Here is a 16,516-nt window from a genome sequence, read left to right on the forward strand (position 1 = left end):
TAAGCTATGTTCTAATATTTGAGTAAGAGTAGGAATGTTGTCATGCATATGTGTTTTGGATGTTTCTAGTTTTTAGGAAATGGAGAAGTGGCGCAAAGAGTGGTGATTATTGTATTAAAGGAAGAAGTGATGAAAGTCGTTCATGGAAAAAGAAGTGCAGATCAATTTCGAATGATAAGTCACGTCTGTGAGGAGAGTTATTGTTCTAGAAAAACTAGAAAGACCCAACTTTCCATATAACTCTTGAGCTATTATTCTATTACTTAATCAATGTTCTATGTCATGGTTGACATTTTGTCTTCTTTTATGGTGATGTTTGTTCAAAACTTTTATGTTATGTTTGTAATAAGTATCCAATCCTCTATATATAATGAGCATGGATCATCTTGAATAAAGAATAAAACATTACTAGTTTGGAAGTTACTCTTTTCTGTTCTTCATGAATGATTCAGTCATGTAATCAAAGAAGAATTTTAATGAGAGAGTTATTTTGGAATACTTGTGTTCTTAGTTAGCTGAAGCCAACCAAAGGGGCCCACTTGGGAGGTGGAATAGATTTAGGTAGAGTAGATTCATTCCTTGCAATTTACTATATTACTCCTACAACATTGCTATTGTGAAAGTTTCTGCAACACTTGTGGAAAATGATCATGGTGGATGTCTAAATTGTTAACTAGTTTATAATTCCTTTTATGAAGTTTTCTGCAGTTATCTATTGTTAGTCCAAGCATGTTTACTATTTTGTATTAGTAGTATAGATTCCTTTCATGCATTTTACTTTCCTATAGCATAGGTGTTAAGACTCAAAGGAACTTAGTGCACAGACTCTGTTGACCCATTTCAAGTCCTACATCCTTGGGTTGACAATTCAAGTGTATTTCATGATGGAATGGATAATTTTCAAAACGAACATAGTATCCTTGAGAGGAATAACAATGTGATTATCTTCATCTATTATGGAACCCATGCAATCATGAATTTGAAGATTATTACTCCACTAATGGTATTCATAGACAAAAAACTATTTTAAGGACTTCATAGGAAAATGGAGTGGCTGAATGCATGAACAAGACTATAATGGAGTGTGCAAGGAGAATAAGGTTGCATGTAGGGTTTCCCTTAAACATGTGGGTGAAGGCTATCAATACTATTGTATATTTGATTAATAGAGGTCCATCTACTCCTTTGGGCTATGGTATTCTAGAGGAAGCATGGACTAGTAAGAAGGTGAGTTATTATTTTCTCAAGACCTTCGGTTGTGAAGCTTTTGCTCATATAGATTCTAAAAATAGAACCAAGCTGGAAGCTAAGTCAAAGAAATGTGTATTTTTTGGATATGATATTGATGAATTTGGTTATAGGCTTTGGGATTTTGAAAAGTGTAAAATTGTAAGAAGCAGAGATGTCATATTCAATGAGAAAGTGTTGTACAAAGATCTATTGTAGCAACATGAGAAGAAAGAAGATGATTATGTAGTGCTAGATGACACTCCAAAAGATGATGTTCCAACAATTCCTCATGATGTGCAACAATCGCAACAAAAAATACCACACACACCAGTGAATGTTAGACGATCAACAAGGCTAAGTAGACCTCTAGAAAGATTTTCTCCTTCTTTGTACTGTATTTTACTAATAGATGCTGGTGAACCTAAATGTTATGATGAAGTTTTACAAGTGGATACTAAGATTCAATGGGAGTTTGCAATGAAAGACAAAATGGACTCTTTGCTGAAGAATAAGACTTGGGAGTTATGCAAGTTACCTGCAGGTAAAAGGGCTTTACAGAATAAATGGGTTTACAGGTTGAAAGAAGAGGATGGAGGTAGGAAAAGATTTAAAGCTAGGTTAGTTGTAAAAGGATTTGCACAGAAAAAAGACATTGATTTTGATGAGATATTCTCTCATGTTGTTAAAATGACTTCTATCTGTATTGTTTTAAGTCTTGTGGCTACTGAAGATTTGCATTTGGAGCAGCTTGATGTTAAAACAAATTTCCTTCATGGTGATTTGGATGAAGAGATATATATTGCTTAGCCACAGGGGTTTGAGGTCAAAGGTAAGGAGAACCTAGTGTGCAGATTGAAGAAAATATGGCTTGAAGCAAGCACCTCGACAATGGTATCTGAAATTTGACAGTTTTATGCATGAGTATGGATATAGTAGGTGTCATTTAGATCATTGTGCTTATTTTAAGAGGTTGGATGATGACAGCTACATTATTTTATGTTTATATGAAGATGATATGCTTGTAGCTGGGTCTAACATGGATCACATTAAGGGGCTAAAATGCTAGTTAGCATATGCATTTGCTATGAAGGATTTGGGGGCAGCAAAAAAAATCCTTGGTATGAAGATTTGCAGAGATAAAAAGAACAAGAAATTGACATTATCTCAAGTTGATTATATTGTGAAGGTGTTGCAATGTTTCTCTATGGAGAATGCTAAAACTATCAACACAACTTTACCTCATCATTTGAAGTTAACTAAGGAGATGTGTCCAAAGACACAAGAAGAGGAGGACAATATGTCCAAGGTACTTTATGCTTCAATTGTAGGAAGCTTGATGTATGCTATGATATGTACTAGGCCAGATATTGCATATGCAATGGGAGTCATTAGCAGGTATATGAGTCATCCAAGAATTGAGCATTGGAATGCAGTAAAATGGATTCTCATATATCTGAGAGGAACATCTAGTAAGTGTTTACACTTTGGGGGATCTACTACTAATTTATAGGGATATGTTGACTCTGATTTGGTAGGGGATATTGATACCAGGTAGAGTACTACAGGTTATGCATTTACTATTGGTGGGGCATCCGTGAGCTAGGTTTTTAGGTTACAAAAGGTTAATGCTTTATCCACTACAAAGGCAGAGTATATTGCTGCTACAGAGGCAACCAAGGAGATGATATGGCTTTAGTTCTTCTTGGAAGAATTGAGACACTCTCAGAAGGATAATTATTTCTTTACAGATAGTTAGAGTGCCATTCATCTTGTAAAGAATTCAACTCCACATTCAAAGACAAAACACAATTAGTTGTGGTACCATTTCATTTGGTCAATTTTGGATGATGGATAGTTAAAGCTAGACAAGATACATACAGATGACAATCTAGCGGATATGTTTACAAAGGTAGTGACAAGGGAAAAGCTGAATTCCTTTTTAGCTTTAGTTGATCTTCTAGACTGACCAGGAATAAACGAACAACATAGTCCAGGGTGGTTTGATCTAGTGGGAGCCCCATGTGGTAGTAGTATTGCTATAGGATTAGTCTCCAAGTGGGAGATTGTTGTTTAGTGTGGAGCTTGATTAGTCCCCAAGTGGGAGACTGTTAGATTATGGTGACTGATCAGGGAAGTACTGTACATACTCCATAATTCTTCGACGGGGTTCAAGGGTGGAGCCCCTGAGAAAATGTTTTAGGCTATTAAGCCATGACTATTAGGGGTTCAATGTGGGGCCTCGAGATTTTTTTTTGGGCTACTATATCAACATTTTATGGTCGACATGTTGTAACTAATTTTTTACCCCTAAAACGAAAAAAGTACTTGTATAAAAGGGCTTAGGGTTAGGGATTGTTTCATAAGGTGTGATGTGAAATTCACTTCTTGCGATGATATTGAGCTATAAGGGATTACAGATTGTAATTAGGTTGTAATCACTGGATTGTAATAATATTAGACTTGTTGTTTCGTGGACGTAGCCCAAGGATTGGGTGAACCACGTTAAATCTTGGTGTCTTGTGTTCTCTTCTGTGTGATCTATTATTTTATAATATTGTTTATATATGCTTTTAATTATTATTTCTATTTGAGATTTAATCCTAACATTGCATGCCCAAGCCACAAATGTTTTTTTGCCTTAGAAGTTAATGTCATCCAAACTTGACATATTGTATATGGAAATGAGGGTTTTTTGGATGCTCCAAGCTCAACAGTGATGTCTATTTGGGCTCAAAGTGGCTTGAAATAAAGGTCCCCCAAATCCAATAAAAAATTCTTTATAGAAATCAAATCTTAAAACCAAGTCAAAAAACTATCATGAAGAGACCAGGGCATGAAAGTTTGAATGTCTAGTACCATGTTAATGTTGAGGAAAACTTAAACCAAAACTCCCAAGAATCACTACACTCAAATACATGTCATAGAAAGAGAGTAGTAAAGCTATGGAGTCTAGAATTCATGAATCCATAAGAGAGGAGACATTCTTGATGTGCAAAATAGAAATTACTATTTAATCAAAAAGTGTTAATAACAAAGAGAGATGCATCCTTATAAAGGAGATCAGAACCCTAATAGGAAACTAACCTAGGTTGTATGATAATAATTAATAAAATAATTAATTATTATATGCATAAATTTTAGCTTAACTAAATTAGAGATAATAAGAAAACACCTTATTACTCTAACACTTACAAAACATATGTTTAATAAGAAATGGAAGCTAATAAGCGAGGTAGCATATAGGATAAATAACTTGATGTCATGAAAGCATATGACCTAAAAGAGTGGATATGTCAAGAGGCTTCTAAGAGCCATGTTTTTTTATTAAGAGCAAGGGGTCAACTAGATAGGATAGTGATGGGATAGATAAATAAGGATGAAGCTCATTTATGGAGGCTATGAGAATGATTTGGCATAATCAAGATCATGATAGGGTAGTTGATGTATAAGATAGCCAATACTTATGGATAACTCAACATTGTTGAGATCAAAGAGGAAATATTGAGTGGATGGATTATGGAAGTATTACACATGATGCCTATTTGACAATTTTTTATCATGGTACTTATCCAAGGCACCACATGAAGTGGTTTTCACCATAGGACAAATTTATTTCTCTTTACTTTTGCTACCAAGGTTCCTGTTTACAAGGTTTTTCACTAAGACACTTTTTTCTATTTGAATTTTTGTTTCAAGATTTTTCAATTTAGATAGTGCTCCTATTGGAAGGTAATGATAATCCAAGGCCATATAAAGGTATTCTCAAAGATGTTGATAGGGTGATGGAAAGGACATAATAGAGAAAGTAAGGGTATTTGGAAGACAAGGTTTTAGGCTTTGGATGAGATAAATGGGATGGAAAGATAAAATGTGGGAGGATAGTAAGTGGAAGGATAGTAGGTGGAAGGATAAAAGGTGGAAGGATAGTAGCTAGAGGGATAAAGGATAGAGTGTTGAAAGGATTGTGCAAGGGTGGAAGAAAACGTGAGCAAGATCAACATTGACACACACCTTGAGGGGTGGTGGAATGATGGAGGAAATTCGGATGAAAGAGCTTAATGTTTAGATGTATGAGGTGGTAGAGTAATTTTGGAGAAAGATGGAGTGGAAGGATTTAGAAGCATTTGAGGAAGATGTCTAAATGTCAACTTTGTTTTGTTTTTAATGTTCAATTATTTTAAGAGAGACTTGGGAATCCATATAGATTTTGATTTTTCTTTCCCTTTGGATGATTTAGAATGTATTTCTTCAATAATGAATTTAGGAACCCATATTTTCTTTGATTTCGCTCTTTGTTTAGTGGATCCTTGTGGTCTCTTGAATATTTTTTCTTTCTCTACACTCACATAGTTATCTTCATTTTGCAATGGATTCTTGGATTTATTCTTTTTATGTTGAGCATCCAAATTGCTTCCAAAATTTTTGGGATTTGTGGATGAATAAGGTTGATATGGTGGGTTTATATGGATGGGTGGATGGAAATTTATCAAGGATGAGTGCTTTTGTTGATCTTGAGGCATAATGGGAGAAGTGAATGACAAGCTATGAGAGAAAGGTATGGGAGATGGAGGAGTATAAGTTCCCAATGTAGATGGAAGTTTGAAGTTTTGAGCTCTGGTGGATAAGGACTAAGGATGGATTTAGAAGATGCAAATGTATAATGGATAGGGATAACAACATCTTTAGTGTGAGCAACGTGGCAAATGCTCTCATATTTATACCGATAGGATCATAAATAACTTTGATTATGAAAAGGCTTAGAAATAATGGGGGATTTATGAGGTGAACATAGAAGTTTAACAAGGAAATGAGGCGATAATTTGATCTTGACAATTAGCTTTGGATAGCATAGGAAGAGCAATACATTTCTCTTGATTTTCAACAAGCTCATTAGAAGCACTGGAAGTAGTATCTTGATCTTGCTTGGGAGGTGTATATGAGGTAGGAAATGGAGGGATATTGTGTTCTTGAGATGGAGGAGTGACATCTTAAAAGGGTATGGAGGTATCTTGATCTTTATCTTTCTTGACACTCTTATCTTCAGCTTTTTGACAATCCTCTTAACAGGGAGCCATTTCTAAAGAAAAGGTAGTATCTTGGGTTTGCATGATAGACTCTTGAAGAGTTGATGAAGGAATAGTTTGTTGGAAATGATTGAAAAGCTCATGAGGGAGATTGTTGGAAACGATTGAAGAGATCATACATAAAAAGTAATGGAACTGGTAAAGAATGTTCTCAATCATTGTTTTGTCATTGATGTCAAACTTGCTGCTTGCAGGAATGACAATTGCTTTAGTGATTCAAATACTATCAACTGGTTGATTGACAAGGAGGAGGCAATTAATAAGATGTAACTAGTACACCTAGAGAAAGGTTAAAGTTATGATGTTGTAATGAAGTACAAGGATTAGCTAAGCCATTGATGAAAAAGTGCATTGACGACATACTCTAAGACATAGAGAATGGGCACACTAAAACATATCAAAGATGTAAGGTTTTAGCTAAGTCATTTGTAAAGCCTAACTAAGTCTATTAGAGAGGGAGCTGAGCAAGCTAGTAAGTGCCGAATAGATTCCTAGTTGAAGCCGAGCAAGTGATCTTCAGATGCTGAGTGAACTTTAGTAAGTGTCGAGTGAACTTCAGATGTAGAGTGAACTCTAGTAAGTGTTGAGTGAACTTCAGATGCCGAGTGATCTTCAGGTGCCGAGCAAGATACAAGTGCCGAGTAACAAAGAGGTGTTAAGCATTAGTAAACCAATAATGTCGAGTTGTTGCATTATTTCTAAGAATTGAAGATTCGTCAGATCTAAGCTGACAAGGTTGTTATCTAGAACTCTGTGAATTAAATAGAAGATAAGAGTGAGGAGCTGGTGGCACAGAACACCATGTAAAATGTTTTTGGAGAATACAACTGGACTCTAGACAAAGTTTCTAGAAAAGAGCAAGATGTGGGGTAGATACATTGTACCCTACCTAATCCACCTAAACCCCTAAAATTGGAGATGAAGAATCAAGTGGGAAAGGGACTCCAAATTTCTATTTAAGAAGTAACAAGGTCATGAAGCAGAAGAGAGGAGGTCAAGCATGAAAGCATAAAGTGCTGAAGGAGGTGCTAAGGAGTAAGAGAGCACATATACTCTGCTTCAACAGATGACCACAGATATGGTTGCATTGGTATGATGAGTAAGAAGACTTAAGGAGATGAAGCTTGAGATGACAAGCTGTCAAAGTTGAAGTGATTAAAGCCAAGCAAAAGGACTGAACTGAAATGTGATCTGAAATATGCAAAATATGTTGTAAGTTGTATTAGATCAAAAAGCTATTATTGTTACTCTCTAACAGTTGTAACAGATAGTTTAAATCCTATGGACTTAGGTTGGTTTAATAGCCATGTTATAAATCCTTTAATAGGGTGACATTCCAAGTGAATGTTCAAAAGTCCTTTGACCAAGCCCATTCCTAACAGTATGGTGAAATCCTCTAACAAGGTCACATTTAACAGTGTGTTGTAAGCCTTTAATAGGGCAGGCTTTTAACAAGGCATCACTTTAGAAGAGTGAGAATTAAGTAGCATGTTATTGGTGGTTTTTCCCAAATTGGGTTTCCACATAAATCACTGTGTCATGTGTTGATCTTGCATGTTTTATCCCTGCATATTGATTTGCTGTAATTTGCTAAAATAATTGGTTTAAGTTTGGATGGATGAAAAGTTTATGGGCTCACTATAATTAGAGAAAAAGTATTATTAGGGCATTTAGACCTTGAATAACTAATTCACCCCCCTCTTAGTTATTCTAAAGAATTCTAGTAATTGGCATAAGAGCCAAACTGCTGATTCAGTTTCAAGGGACTATAAGCAGAAAAGATCAAAATGCCTAAGAGAGAAGTTCCCAAGCTCAAAAAAGACAACTTTGTTGCATGGTAAAGTTTGATGAAGCTACATCTTGGATCCATAGGAGATTATTCCCAAAATTCAATTGTTACTAAACATGTTGATCCAACTGGTACTCTTACTGCAGAAGATTTGAAAAACAAACAGGAACACAATCAGACAATGCTGGAGATTGCTTCTGCACTCAACTATGCTGAATTTGATGATATCAAAGGATGTGACACTGCATTCAAGATGTGGAAGGCCCTATCAGACATTTATGGAGGAGATCAGAATGTCCAAAGAGCAAAAAGAGAAAGCCTCATAGGAAAGTTTGATGATATGAAAATGGAGGAAAGCGAGAATGCTGCTCAGTATGGCGCTAGAATAAAGGAAGTGGTAAGTGCAATAAGATGTTTGAGTGGTCAATTGGATGAAGATAGTGTTAATAGTAATTTCTTAAGAACCTTGCTCCCTATCTATGCTATTAGAGTATCAGGAATACAAGAACTAAGATGTGTACTAGGAAACAATCTAAGTTTTGAAGGTATAGTGGGTAGACTGACTGCATTTGACTTATCCAACTTTGATAACTACAGACCTGAGAATTTTGAATATGCTTTCGAGGCAAAGCTATCATTGAAAGATGTTGAACAGGTGAAATCAAAGAAAGGAAGAAAAATGAAATATGTATCCAGTGACAGTAGCACTGATGAGGAAGATGTGGAACAATTGGAAGCATTGCTAGCTAGAAGATTTCACAGAGCCAAATCAAAGGTAAGATGCCTATCATTTGTTTCAATTGCAATGAAGTAGGACATATTGCTGCAAGGTGTACATAGAAAAAGGATTACAAGGAAGCCAACAAGTACAAATATAGAAGAAAAGATTACAAAGACAAAGGCAAGAAGTGTTATATTGTTGAAGAGAATTCTGATGATCATGATGATGAAGTTGTTTATGTAGCCATGAAGGACCAATCTGATGAAGAAGAACTTATAGCACTGGTAACAATTATGAACAAAAATGATAGATGGATCATAGACAATGGATTCTCACATCACATGACAAGAGACAAAAGTAAGTTTGTTAACTTTACTCAATATAATGGAAATAGTGTTAGATTTGGTAATGATGCTCCATGTCAAATAAAAGGAAAAGGCTCCATTAAGCTCATAGAACAAATTTCATGTGATAATGCATACTATGTTGGAGGATTAAACTACAATTTGCTGAGTGTCTCACAGTTAGGCAATGTAGGATGCAAAGTAGAATTTGGAAACAAAACTGCAAAAATCTACGGTATTGATGCCAAATTGATAGGAAAAGGAGATCAAACAAGAAGTAATATGTTTTACCTTGATATGGATGATGTTTCTTGTTTTGCTACAAAATTTGATGATGAATGGTTATGGTATAGAAGGCTATGTCATGTCAACTTTGACAATCTGGTCAATATCAGTAAAATGAAGAAAGGCGGAGGTTTACCTAAATTGAAAAAACCTGACAATATCATGTGCAAACAATGTCAACTAGGAAAGATGACAAAATCAAGTTTCAAAAGCAAAAACTATACATCTAAAGAAGTACTTGAGTTAGTTCATACTGACTTATGAGGTCCAATGGAAGTACAAAGCTATAAAAGAGATAAATACATAATGTTGTTTATTGATGACTATTCCAAGATGATGACTGTTATGTTCTTAAAGCAAAAATTTGATGCTTTTCAAATGTTTAAGTGATATGTGGCTAGAGTTGAAAAGAAAACAGGAAAGAGTTTGAAATGCCTGAGATCAGACAGAGGTGGTGAATTCACATCAAAAGAATTCAAGATATTTTGTAATGACAAAGGAATCAAAAGGCAAACATCAGCTCCTAGAACTCCCCCACAAAATGGAATTGCTGAGAGAAGAAATAGATTTGTAATTGACTATGCCAGAACATTAATGATGGAAAAGACTATTGCTCTAAAATACTAGAGAGAAGCTATAAGTGTAGCTGTTCATACACTGAATCGAGTACAAGTCAAAAAAGGTACTAGTGCAACACCTTTTGAATTATGGTATGGTCACTCACCCAATGTAAAACATTTCAAAGTATTTGGTTGCAAATGCTTTATCCTTAAAGATGCTAGAAATGGGAAATTTGATGCAAAAAGTGATGAAGGCATGTTCCTTGGTTACTCTACTAGAAGTAAAGCATATAAGTGTTTGAATACTAACACTAACAAAATTGTGAAAAGTGCAAATGTAAACTTTGATGAGCATACAGAAGTCCAAGCTGAAGAACCCAAGAGAATAGATGAATACAAAACCTTTGTGTATTCTTATGAAGGAATGCCTGTTGACGAGGATGCTATCAATCAAATTGAGATTCAACAACAAATTTTAGTTTCAGCTGAGTCACAACCAATGAATGCTGAGTTACATTCAGAAGCTGAGTTGCAGAATGAAGATCCTAAAGTTAGTACACATGAAAGAGATGAAGAACAAGCTGACAGCTTAGTGCATAGTGACCCTGAATCTGAAAGATCAAACATGGAAACAAGGATAGAACCAAGATTATCCAAATATGTAAAAAGACATCACCCTGCTGAACAGATAATTGGTGACAAAGATGCAAGACCAATGACAAGGAATAGACTAAAACATGAATCACGTCTGATCAACAAATCTGAACCTAAGACACTATATGGTGCATTACAAGATGATGACTGGTATAAAGCTATGGAATAAGAGATTGATGAAATAAAGAAGAAAAAAACCTGGAGTTTAGTTCCCAGATCAATTGACAAGAATGTGATTGGCACTAAGTGGGTATTCAGAAACAAGTTAGATGAGAATGGCGAGATTACTAGAAACAAAGCTAGACTAGTATGCAAGGGTTATGCTCAAGAAGAAGGATTAGACTATGGGGAAACATTCACCCCTATTGCTAGAATGGAAGGAGTAAGAACTTTACTTGCATATGCTACATATAAAGGTTTTAAAGTCTATCAGATGGATGTAAAGTCTGCTTTTTTAAATGGTATATTAGAAGAAGAAGTCTATATTGAACAACCAAAGGGATTTGTTGATGAGAACAACAAGGATATGGTTTGTACATTATATAAAGCACTCTATGGTTGAAACAAGCACCTAGAGCATGGTATGAGAGACTTCACAAGTATCTAGTGCAAATAGGATTTGAAAGAACTGATGATAACAACAACATGTACATCAAATCAGAATAAGGTAAGGATATTATTATATCTAAAATCTTTGTGGATGACATAATTTTTGGAGGAAACGAAGTGCTTTGCAGAGCCTTTGCTGACAAAATGAATCATGAGTTTGAGATGTCTATGTTAAGTGAGATCAAATTTTTTGTTGGATTGCAAGTACATCAACTAAAACATGGTATATTTGTGACAAAATCAAAGTACATCAAAGAGATAGTTAAAATGTTTAGATTGGAGGAGTCCAAACTAGTCAGCACACCAATGGCAATAGGAAATAAGCTATCCAAAAATGTTGTATCAGCTGAAGTCAATCAAACAATGTACAGATCCATGATTGGAAAACTACAATATGTTGTACATAGTAGACCAGACATAGCATTAGCAGTTGGAATAGTGGCTAGATTCTCTGCTAATCCCAAAGAAAATCATCTCATAGCAGTAAAAAGAATAATGAGGTATCTCAAAGGAACTGATAACTTTTGTCTATATTACAAAAAGAATGAGAAGTTTGAGCTCAATGCATATATAGATGCAGATTGGAGAGGCAACATTGATGACAGAAAAAGCACAAGTGGAGGTGCATTATTTTTAGGTAAAAGGCTAGTTATTTGGACTAGCAAGAAATAAACATGCACATCCTAGTCCATTGTAGAATCAGAATATGTGGTAGCAACAGTCAATTGCACAAACATTGTGTGGCTCACACATCTATTGAAAGGAATGAAAGAAGAGGTAACTAAACCTGTGATATTGTATTGTGATAATACAAGTGCTATAAACATATCCAAAAATACAGTAGTGCATGCAAAAACCAAGCATATTGCAATGAAGTATCACTGTGTCAGAGAATTGGTAGAAGACAAACAAGTGAAGTTGGAATACATTCACACAAAGGAACAAACTGTAGATATCTTCACCAAACCATTGCCCAAGGATGCTTATGAATATCTTAGAGGCAAGTTGGGGGTAATGCCCCTAACTCAAGCAGTGTAAAACAACAAGGAAGCTGCCCTGCATCACGAGGAATAAATCATTGAAATATCTGAAAAATGATGCAGAGGATGACAACAGGAGAAAAAACTCCAAATCAGTCACAAGCATGGTGACAGAGGGAGAAGCCATCATAGCCAAAGCTTATATTGTGCATATTAAAGATGCTACATCTTTGGCATTTATGTCAAAGAGGGAGAAATATGCAGAAAACTGATCAATACAAAGCAAGAGGCAGATATATATGAAAGAGGGAGATATATGAGATCAATAGTAAGGATGCAGCAGTCAAGAAAGTAGCAGACAACATATACAATCTTGGTGGTAACTAAGTTGATCAATTGATCAGTTTGGTTTGCCATCAATGCCAAAGAGGCAGATTGTTGAAAATGATTGAAAAGATCATGAGGGAGATTGTTGAAAATGATTGAAGAGATCATACATAAAAATTAATGGAACTGGTAAAGAATGTTCTCAATCATTGTTTTGTTATTGATGTCAAACTTGCTACTTGCAGGAATGACAATTGCTTTAGTGATCCAAATACTATCAATTGGTTGATTGACAAGGAGGAGGCAATCAATAAGATGTAACTAGTACACCTAGAGAAAGGTTGAAGTTATGATGTTGTAATGAAGTACAAGGATCAACTAAGCCATTGATGAAAAAGTGTATTGATGACATACTCTAAGACACAGAGAATGGGCACACTGAAACATATCAAAGATGTAAGGTTTTAGCTAAGTCATTTGTAAAGCCTAACTAAGTCTATTAGAGAGGGAGCCGAGCAAGCTAGTAAGTGCCGAACAGATTCCTAGTTGAAACTGAGCAAGTGATCTTCAGATGCTGAGTGAACTTCAGTACGTGCCGAGTGAACTTCAGATGCCGAGTGAACTTTAGTAAGTGCCAAGTGAACTTCAGATGCCGAGTGAACTTCACATGCCGAGTGATCTTCAGATACCGAGTGATCTTCAGGTGTCGAGCAGGATACAAATGCTGAGTAACACAGAGGTGCCAAGCATCAGTAAACCAATAATGCCGAGTTACTACATTATTTCTAAGAATCGAAGATTCATCAGATCTAAGCCGACAAGGTTGTTATCTAGAATTCTGTGAATTAAATAGAAGATAAGAGTGATGAGCTAGTGGCACAAAACAACATGTAAAACATTTTTGGAGAATACAATTGGACTCTAGACAAAGTTTCTAGATAAGAGCAAGATATGGGGTAGATACATTTTACCCTACCTAATCCACCTGAAACCCTAAAATTGGAGAGGAAGAATTGAGCGGGAAAGGGACTCCAGATTTCTGTTTAAGGAGTAACAAGGTCATGAAGCAGAAGAGAGGAGGTCAAGAATGAAAGCTTAAAGTGCTGAAGGAGGTGCTAAGGAGTAAGAGAGCACAAATACTCTGCTTCAACAGATGACCACATATATGGTTGCATTGGTATGATAAGTAAGAAGACTTAAGGAGACGAAGCTTGAGATGACAAGCTGTCAAAGCTGAAGTGATTAAAGCCAAGCAAAAGGACTGAACTGAAATGTGATCTAAAATCTGCAAAATATGTTGTAAGTTGTATAAGATCAAAAAGCTATTATTGTTACTCTCTAACAGTTGTGACAGATAGTTTAAATCCTATGGACTTAGGTTGGTTTAATAGCCATGTTATAAATCCTTTAACAGGGTGACATTCCAAGTGAATGTTCAAAAGTCCTTTGACTAGGCCCATTCCTAACAGTATGGTGAAATCCTCTAACAAGGTCACATTTAACAGTGTGTTGTAAGCCTTTAACAGGACAGGCTTTTAACAAGGCATCACTTTAGAAGAGTGAGAATTAAGTAGCATGTTACTGGTGGTTTTTCCCAAATTGGGTTTCCACGTAAATCACCGTGTCATGTGTTGATCTTGCATGTTTTATCCCTGCATATTGATTTGCTGTAATTTGCTAAAATGGTTGATTTAAGTTTGGATGGATGAAAAGTTTATGGGCTCACTATAATTAGAGAAAAAGTATTATTAGGGCATTTAGACCTTGAATAACTGATTCACCCCCCTCTCAATTATTCTAAAGAATTATAACATAGTTGTAGGCATGATAGGAGTAGTAGTGCATGAAGGTTTATGGTCTTTGGTCCTAGTGGCATTGAAAAGAAGTTCAACCCAATTTTTGTTAGCCTGGGTATCTTGTAGAGGTGTCTCTTGAGAATAAACATAGTCAATGTGAGAAGCATTAGGTTATTTTCTTGATGTAGTCATGTTGCAAGATTTGATGTTTTATTAGATGCATGAGGGTTATAAGAAGTAGAGGCTACAAGAGAACTATTACTAGTCATAGGTTCATCAATATGATCTTGCTCAAGAATAGTAGTATCATCATATGAGTTTGTAAAGTTAATAACACCAACCAACCCATCATCAATAAGGTCTTATAATTTACGTTTCAATTATATGCAATCTGAAGTGCTATGTTTATTATGTTGATAATAGGAACAATAGGTTTTCAAGATTGTTATTTTATATATGGTTGATTTAGGAAATGTGCATCTGAGCTTGTTGTCAAGAAGTGTTTGCAAGCTAACATCATAAGGAACTCCAAAAGGAGTAAACTTCCTCTCAAAAGTATGCATAGGCTCTCTTTTTTGTTCATAAATTGAATAAGATGTAACTATTTCTTCATCATTATCTTGGTCAAAGATATGTCCATCATAAAATTGTGCCAGAGGCTCAAAGGAGGTATCACTTTCTTTCTCTTTATGAAGGTCTTTGGATATAGTGAAAGGAGAGATAAAGTGTTTAGACCTAGAAGAAAAATATGAATGTGACCTTGAAGAAGATGACTCATGTGCATATAGAGAAATTCAACAAAGATCATGTGATGATATCATTATTTCTTTTATATATTTTACAAGGTTAGACCATATAGCCATGATGTCCTTTGGGAGACTAAGATAAGAAGGATCATTTGTCTCTTCTAGTTTTACGTATCAAGCACATAGATCCTAAAATTCCTTGATGACATAGATGAATTTGGGGTTATCTAGATGTGATAGGGATTTTGAAGAAAATTATTTGAATCCCATAATCTTAGATGAACATTTAAGCATGAAGGAGCATAGAAGAAGTTGATAGAAAAGCTCAAGTGTTCTTGATATCCAAATAAGGTATGAAAAATGTCCACTTATCCAAAGTGAAAAAGCATTAAACGAGATAACAAAGATAACTTAACACAAGATGCGAAAGACACAATTTAGAATGCCCTCTGTATGACACTTGTGAGAAAAAAAAGATAAAAAGCATCCAAAAGAGACAATAAGCCAAGATGGAAAAGTAAACAATTCACTATCCAAGAGTGTAGTCAAGTAGCTCAAGGTAACTTTTTAGAAAGAAAGGAAGCACTAGTGTGTTGACAAAGACTAGAAAGGTGGAAAAGACAAAGAGTGAGAAGACCAAAGAGCCATTTTGAGCAAGTGCAAGCACCAGAGACATAGAAAAGAAAATTCAAATGATGAAACTCCCCTTAGTAAGCAACACAAGAAAATATTTAGACTTTATGTCTTGACCTAGTTGACAAAGTTTGACAATAGTTAATAGCATAGCTAGTTTGATGTTCAAAAGAAAGTCTTTCAAGCAAGATAGTAACACATAGAGTAGTCTTCCAGAAATCAAGAAATGGACAAAGCAACCTTGCATGGTACAACATATGTGAAGTCTTAAGGGAAAATCCCTAAAGCTACCATCATGTGTATGTTCGATAGATTTCCATGGGTATAACAAATTTTGAAGACAAACCAAGTACATTCTACCTAAAGAAAACAACTTATTACTCAATACCTTGGGCCACAACTTGATGTTCCCTTGCCTCACACAAAGTGATTTCCCACAAAATATATTGGCTTTTTCATGGAAGTGTTGTTAACAATACAAAATGAACACATATGGTGAGTCAAATCATAGGGTGTTCTGGGTAATCCACTTGGATCTATCCTTACACCAAGATACTAAATAGCCAAATAAGGTGGCCTCTTGTTGAGTTGTAATTTTGTACAATGCTTAACGAAAGGAATCCTTTCAAACTCCTCTCTTGAAAAGCTAATCTAGGATCAACTCCAAGGTTTTGGGTGATCTTACGACCTACTGTAATCTACTCAATTGAAGATAAATGTGTATGTTCATGAGGAGGCCTTTGTTGGTTTGAACCAAT

The sequence above is a fragment of the Cupressus sempervirens genome, chromosome 8, assembly GCF_028749045.1.
Source record: "Cupressus sempervirens isolate cs-2001-9-10 chromosome 8, ASM2874904v1, whole genome shotgun sequence".
Taxonomy (NCBI): Eukaryota; Viridiplantae; Streptophyta; class Pinopsida; order Cupressales; family Cupressaceae; genus Cupressus; species Cupressus sempervirens.